This window comes from Daphnia pulicaria, chromosome 4, assembly GCF_021234035.1.
Source record: "Daphnia pulicaria isolate SC F1-1A chromosome 4, SC_F0-13Bv2, whole genome shotgun sequence".
NCBI classification, from domain to species: Eukaryota; Metazoa; Arthropoda; class Branchiopoda; order Diplostraca; family Daphniidae; genus Daphnia; species Daphnia pulicaria.
In genome coordinates, this window is record NC_060916.1 from 21,578,176 (window position 1) to 21,585,675 (window position 7,500).

At 49.4% G+C, this 7,500-nt stretch overlaps 3 non-coding genes across 3 annotated transcripts in view; all 3 read left to right on the forward strand.

Annotated features, from left to right (window-relative positions):
- Positions 1-2,417: 2,417 nt before the first annotated feature.
- On the forward strand, positions 2,418-4,712 carry LOC124338736. Its single transcript, XR_006917977.1, has one exon. It is a non-coding gene; the product is annotated as a small subunit ribosomal RNA (ribosomal RNA).
- A 930-nt stretch (positions 4,713-5,642) lies between these two features.
- Positions 5,643-5,795, forward strand: LOC124338720. The gene has a single exon (XR_006917961.1). It is a non-coding gene; the product is annotated as a 5.8S ribosomal RNA (ribosomal RNA).
- A 641-nt stretch (positions 5,796-6,436) lies between these two features.
- Positions 6,437-7,500, forward strand: part of LOC124338693 — a 4,577-nt gene continuing 3,513 nt past the window's right edge. The window contains exon 1 of the ribosomal RNA XR_006917939.1: positions 6,437-7,500. This exon is cut by the window's right edge and continues 3,513 nt beyond it. This is a non-coding gene — a ribosomal RNA (large subunit ribosomal RNA).

Here is a 7,500-nt window from a genome sequence, read left to right on the forward strand (position 1 = left end):
AATTTTTCAAACGAGTCTTACTTCTTGTTAGTCCGCCTGGCCGATACCAAAGAATGGCCGACCGTCGACTATCGGGCGAATAGACGGGTGAAAGAAATAAAGTCGAAGCCGGTGGTTGGATAGATATCGAAGGGAAGGCGAAAGAGGCGAAAAGGAAAGCGCGAAATTTCTTTAGTAGCTTCGACGCAAAAACTTTGGTATCGACGGGGAGCTTTGGGAAATGAAACGAAGACGCAGAATGGGAAGTTGTCCGGTTCGGCGTTAGTTGTAGTTTCATTTCCACCGTAGCTGAGCTCCTTTCCGCCCGCCACTTCACATGATTTTAGTTTCGATTCCGTTCGATCGCGCTTGCACTGTCTTTGTTTTTTTTTCACTGCTTGGATCGCGGCTTTGCTCTAACCAGTTTAGCCCCATGCGATCAAAAAGTCTTAAAAAAAAAAAACCGTTGAACGGAGACGAACTCGATGAGCTGTCGGTGTGTGAAATATCATTCCTTCGGTAAAACCGTTTTCGAAATTTCCGATGGTCGGTATATGTAAAAATATATCCGAACCGCGATGTGGACGGGAATTCAAACGCCCGCTTCACCGATTGGTGCGACAGCTGAGAAGCTCGTCACTCGATCCAACGACTCTTGGTCGAAAAGTTCAGAAGAGGTGCGCGCGTCAAACATTTTTTTGGTTTCGGACGTTTCGTTTCTTCGGCACGTGTGGTTTGTCTGTGGCCGTCTGTGAGAGAAATCGGACGCTTGTTCTTTGTTATTTTACCGTAACAAGACAAGACGGGAAAGATTCTTTCTTCCAAACTTACGGCATCATAACCATCAGCGTTTACCGTCAGCGACGATACGGAAGAGAAAAGAAAATGGTGCGCGTCTTTTCACTTTTTGACACCGTATCAAAAAAAAATTACCGTTCAGGCGGAAATGTGTGTGTGTGTGTGTGAGCCGAGAGATAAAAAATAAAAAAGCCACCAAACAGAACGCTTTCAAATTATTTCGTGCGGCGTGCGCATATTTCACATTTTGCCGTTTGACGGAAGCTCGTTGTGTGGAACACAGAAGTGGAGATGGACGGAGTTGAAGGGGGGCGAAGACGGCCCGGTCGGACAAAGTCAAGAGATTGAAATATACGAGAGAATTGGGTGGAAGTGATGGCAAATCTATAAAATTCAAAAATCGGATGAGATGCGAGGACCGCAAAATGTGGCGTCGACTCTGACTCTCTTTTACTACGAACTTCCCTTCGACGGAAGATATCGAGAGCTGAGCTGAGCGCCCGCTGAGTATGGCCGGCGTAATTACAAACGAGTTACGGTTGGAGCTATATCGATTGTACGTATCCCGAACGTTCATCGAACAAGCCAGATCAACTCGGCGCCCGGTAAGATGTACGCTCAGTTATGGCCATGACACACGAAGGGAGAATTCAAACGGCTGTGAGTGTACGGCCCGCCCGGAGTTGTGTGTAGGCAGTGACCTCTCAAGAAAAAACGTAAAAAATTTTTTTTTGACAGTCACCGGTCTGCGACAAGTAATCAGTACGAAACTTGGGTGCAATGCAAAAAACATTTTGAGAATCCTTGCTTGACAACAACGAATCTAACACGATAAAAAAAACGATCCCCATCGGTGTACCGCTTGCTTTTCTCGCGCTTCGGCGCAGAATCGCTTATTCAGCTGCCCTTGGAATATGTTCGTTTCGTGCATACTTGATCTCGGTCATTCTTCGGTGAACTCTTAAAGAATTGCGCACTTTTATAGGGGTAGTCTGGTTGCTTGTCTCGACTTGAAATGATTTGTTTTTTTCCGCCCATGACTTTCTATACGATGCCTCTATGCTGGCCTCTGACCGCGGTTGTTCCGAGTTTTCTCTTTCTCTTCGAAAGTCTTTGCGGAAAATTCTGCCTCGTGTGACCGCTGAGCGGTGAGGTGTGTGTGTGTGTGTGTGTGTCGTGCGGGGTGATGCGAGAGTGTGCCTCGGCGGTGGAAAAATAAAAATAAAACTCTGAGCCCACAAAAATTTAAAAGATGTATGCTTGTCAGCTTAGTAAAGCAGGCTTGACTTATGAGCATACAGCACGCCACATATGACCGTCGAAAACCGTAATACGGGAAAAAAAGTTGATGAATATATCAAGACCGGTCGAATGAATCCGATTCACTTTGGGCTCATAGACCGTTGAATGGTCTTTGACTTTGGAAATTGAAATGAAAAAAATCCAACAAACGGATCGGATCGGTGTTTCTCTTCACTGGGACTCGCTGTGACACGCCAGGCGTTGCGATCAAAAATTTTAGTTTCCGAAGAAAAAGAAAAAAAACGAAAAACGTGTTGATTTGGTGTGTGTTTGGTGATGCGTGGGCGAAATAAAAACCCGCAACTCGCCGGATGCATATCAAACAAACATACACGAAATACCTGGTTGATCCTGCCAGTAGCATATGCTTGTCTCAAAGATTAAGCCATGCATGTCTAAGTACAAGCCGCTAGACGGCGAAACCGCGAATGGCTCAATAAATCAGTTATGGTTCCTTAGATCCACTCCATCCTACTTGGATAACTGTGGTAATTCTAGAGCTAATACATGCACTCGAGCCTCGACTGCGGGCTTTCGGGCTCGCAGAAGAGGTGCTTTTATTAGATCAAAACCAGTCGGGGCCGGGCTTTCGGGCTCGCGCACCGTACCAATTTTGGTGACTCTGGATAACTTCACGCCGATCGCACGGCCTTCGCGCCGGCGACGTATCTTTCAAATGTCTGCCTTATCAACTGTCGATGGTAGGTTACGCGCCTACCATGGTTGCAACGGGTAACGGGGAATCGGGGTTCGATTCCGGAGAGGGAGCCTGAGAAACGGCTACCACATCCAAGGAAGGCAGCAGGCGCGCAAATTACCCACTCCCGGCACGGGGAGGTAGTGACGAAAAATAACGATACGGGACTCTTCCGAGGCCCCGTGATTGGAATGAGTACACTTTAAATCCTTTAACGAGGAACCATTGGAGGGCAAGTCTGGTGCCAGCAGCCGCGGTAACTCCAGCTCCAATAGCGTATATTAAAGTTGTTGCGGTTAAAAAGCTCGTAGTCGGATGTCTGTCTTCGGCCGGGCGGCGCCGCTCTGAATCAAGGGTGTTGCGTTTCACGCTCTGGGAGCCCGGGTGTCAAAGCCCGACTCTCTTCACGGTCGGACAACATCGCCGGAGTGGTGGTCGGTGCGTCGTTGTTGTATCTGCGGCCAGAGTTGGAAAGTTCTTTCGGGTTCTTTTTTAAATTTTGGTCGTAGTTGACTCGATTCGCTCCACCCAGTCAATCGTTCGGGGTGCCCTTCACCGGGTGTCTCGGGCGGCCGGCAACGTTTACTTTGAACAAATTAGAGTGCTCAAAGCAGGTGTATCCCAACGCCTGAATATCGCAGCATGGAATGATGGAATAGGACCTCGGTCCGATTTTGCTGGTCTTTTACTTTTGGACCCGAGGTAATGGTCAATAGAGACGGACGGGGGCATTCGTACTGCGGCGACAGAGGTGAAATTCTTGGACCGCCGCAAGACGAACAACAGCGAAGGCATTTGCCAAGAATGTTTTCCTTGATCAAGAACGAAAGTTAGAGGTTCGAAGGCGATCAGATACCGCCCTAGTTCTAACCATAAACGATGCCAACCAGCAATCCGTCGGAGTTACTCCAATGACTCGACGGGCAGCTTCCGGGAAACCAAAGTCTTTGGGTTCCGGGGGAAGTATGGTTGCAAAGCTGAAACTTAAAGGAATTGACGGAAGGGCACCACCAGGAGTGGAGCCTGCGGCTTAATTTGACTCAACACGGGAAACCTCACCAGGCCCGGACACTGGAAGGATTGACAGATTGAGAGCTCTTTCTTGATTCGGTGGGTGGTGGTGCATGGCCGTTCTTAGTTGGTGGAGCGATTTGTCTGGTTAATTCCGATAACGAACGAGACTCTAGCCTGCTAAATAGGTGACGGGTTTTATCAATTGAAACCGAAGGGAGTACGGAGGCGTCGGGATCAGGTGGCGGCGATTCGGGTCTCGGTGGGACTGGTTCCTTTAGTGAGGCAATCTCTCGGCTTGGTTTCGTTGTGCTCTGTTCGTCGGGTGTACGGCCTTCACGGGTTGGTTGCCTGGCGGATGAGGTATGGCGGGGCTTTGTCGGGAATGTCTCGCGGGGGCTGGCTCTATTGTTATTCGGTCGTCGTCATCCCCGGCGATACCTTCTGCTCTCGCGTCCGTCACGCAGTCTTCTTAGAGGGACAAGCGGCGTCCAGCCGCGTGACAGTGAGCAATAACAGGTCTGTGATGCCCTTAGATGTCCTGGGCCGCACGCGCGCTACACTGAAGGAATCAGCGTGTTTCACTCTCCCTGTCCGAAAGGACCGGGTAACCGCTGAACCTCCTTCGTGGTTGGGATTGGGGACTGCAATGATCCCCATGAACCAGGAATCCCTAGTAGGCGCGGGTCACTAGCCCGCGTCGATTACGTCCCTGCCCTTTGTACACACCGCCCGTCGCTACTACCGATTGAATGATTTAGTGAGGCCTTCGGACGGGCTTGTCGGGGTGCCGTCGAGTGGGGAGCAATCTCTGCCCGTGCGGTGCCTACCAACGGCGAGACTGAAAGATGGTCGAACTTGATCCTTTAGAGGAAGTAAAAGTCGTAACAAGGTTTCCGTAGGTGAACCTGCGGAAGGATCATAAACGAACAAGACAAATGTTTTGCGCATATGGCTTTGGTTGAGCACGAAACAACTAAAAGTTGCAAAACAAAAAAACCCCATCAAAAGTCTTTCGGCGTAAGACATCGTATGAACTATGTGTGGGTTGACGGAAGAAAATCATTTATTTTGAACGGGTATCAGGCGCTCTGATGCGCGGTGGTTTAAAGCGGATTCGCCTTTTCAAATTGATTTTTCTTTCCTCTCGGCTCAAAAAAAAACACAAAGTCTTTCGATTTGGTCTATGGCCGTGAGCAAATTCTTCCTGCTTCGATGGTGAATGTCTCTATAGATTCATTCGACCTTTAGCGGCGCTCACAGTGTTGACGTTAGTAGAGTGAAGAATACGATAGCCCGCCTGGGCCGCGAGTACCGAAGGAACAATAAAGGAGATTTTATAAAGTCTTAGTCCCTAAATCAAACACTTTGAAAAATAAAAACTCGGTGGATGGAGAGTCGGAAAAAAAAAAAACATCAAGATTTTGAACGGGTATCAGGCGCTCTGATGCGCGGTGGTTTAAAGCGGATACGCCCAATCGAAATTGTTTTTTTTTGTTTCTCTCTTCGTCTTCGGGATTTTTTGATTCTCGGTGGGGGACGAAAGTGTGAGACTTTACTCTGGACGTTCTTTTCGGGCGTAGATACTCGTGGTTGCGTGCGTGTGCGTCGTATAGACTAACACTCCAAAGCCCGACACTATGCCGTTGAAAACCGAATGTTTTTTAAGCTTGCCCTTCGCCCTCTCGATGAAGTAGGAAGAATTCAAAATCACAATAACACACTAAACCCAAATTCTAGTACGAGTGTTTATCGGAACATTTTCTTTCTGGCTTTCTTTCTCCGCCCTCGCATTCATTTGCTTGGGCGGGTTGGAGAAAAAGAGAGAAGAAAACGAATATGTCGTTTTATATACGACCCTGAACGGTGGATCACTAGGCTCGTGGATCGATGAAGAGCGCAGCAAAGTGCGCTAATCCATGCGAACTGCAGAACACATGGAGCATCGAAATCTTGAACGTAAATGGCGGCCCAGCTTCTCGCTCGGGCCACATCTGACTGAGGGTCGGTCGAATGATGAACGAACAGAGATTTTTTCAGTCTTGGTTTTGCATGTTGGGTCGCGGCGAGATTTATTTTTCACCCGGCCTGACCGCATAAAAGCTCCCGAATCTCTAACGTCTGGGTGCCGCGCGACTTAAGTGTCCGCGATGCCTCAAATACAAAAAAGGGGGAAAAATAAAAGAAGGTTCGCCCTGTTTTGTTTTTTTCCTCTCTATTCAAAAGAAACCTTTTTCGATGGCAAAACAGATGGGAAATTTTTGAGCCAACTCAAAAAAAAATTTTAGAAATAAACACATCTTCTCGAACAAGGTGTCGGCTGCGTGTGCGCGATATACCGCTTCAACGCGAGTTTAGTTGTGTGTGTGCGCCGGGCGTGTCGAAGTGTCGACCACCGCGAATTATCACTCACTCTAACCGCTCGTTATGCAAGCTTGGTTCGCGCACGACGCGTTGTTTCAATACAAAAAGCCGCAGGACGCCCTGTCACTTTTCGTAAATTAATTTTTGCGAATAACGAGAGACTCGCTTTATTTCGAAAAAAAAAAATTTGAACCGGCAATTATTCAATCTTTCCCGGCTTTAAAACGCCAAAGTCTGCCGAGCTAGATAAAGTGTTGTCTCCTTTTGAAAACAAACAATTCATTCTGACCTCAGTTTAGATGAGACTACCCGCTGAACTTAAGCATATCAGTAAGCGGAGGAAAAGAAACTAACAAGGATTCCCTTAGTAGCGGCGAGCGAACAGGGATGAGCCCAGCACCGAACCTCGCGCCCGGTTGAGCGGGTGCCGAGGAATGTGGTGTTCGGGAGGATCGTGCGCGTCTGTCCGGTATCTATCGTCCAAGTCTCCATGAACGGGGCGAGCAACCCACAGAGGGTGTCAGGCCCGTAGATAAGACGAGCCGAGACCGTGCATCGGATCCCTTCCCAAGAGTCGGGTTGCTTGAGCGTGCAGCCCTAAGCGGGAGGTAAACTCCTTCTAAGGCTAAATATCGCCACGAGACCGATAGCGAACAAGTACCGCGAGGGAAAGTTGAAAAGAACTTTGAAGAGAGAGTTCAAGAGTGCGTGAAACCGTTCAGGGGGTTAAACGGGTGGGCCCTCGAAGGTCGAACAAGTCCCCGCTCCCGGCACTTGGTTGTATGCCCTTAACGCTGCATGGAGACTGCCTGAATTGGCGGCTCTCTTGCATAAGTCGTTCTGCGATCGCAATAGCCACGCCAAGGTCCGCAAGTGGGGGGCCTAGTAGGACTCCGCGACCGACTGGGTGTCTGTTACACGGGGCGTCCGTTAGCGAGTTTCGTGGTTACCTTCGCGGGTGCCGCGATGACGAGCGCGGCGTTTCCCAACAGTACTGCCCGGTCGTGACCTGTCTCCTCCCGGGAGGTGTCGTAGCTTTTTTTTGTAAAAGAGAAAAAGTTGCGGTGCTCAACCTGTGGAGGCCCAGAGCGGAGAGTAGAAGTCGGGTCCCACCCGACCCGTCTTGAAACACGGACCAAGGAGTCTAACATGTGCGCAAGTCGTCGAGAAATTATCAAACTAAACTCGCGAGGCGCAATGAAAGTGAAGCGGCCCCGATGAGGGTGCATCCGCGAGGGGTGATCCCGTCTCGAACAGAGCGGGCGCAACCCCAGGGCGTCCGAATGCTCGCGAGATCTTTCCCCCTTAAAAGGGTTTGGTCGAGTCGGCCGGACGAACCCAGAGCGCAC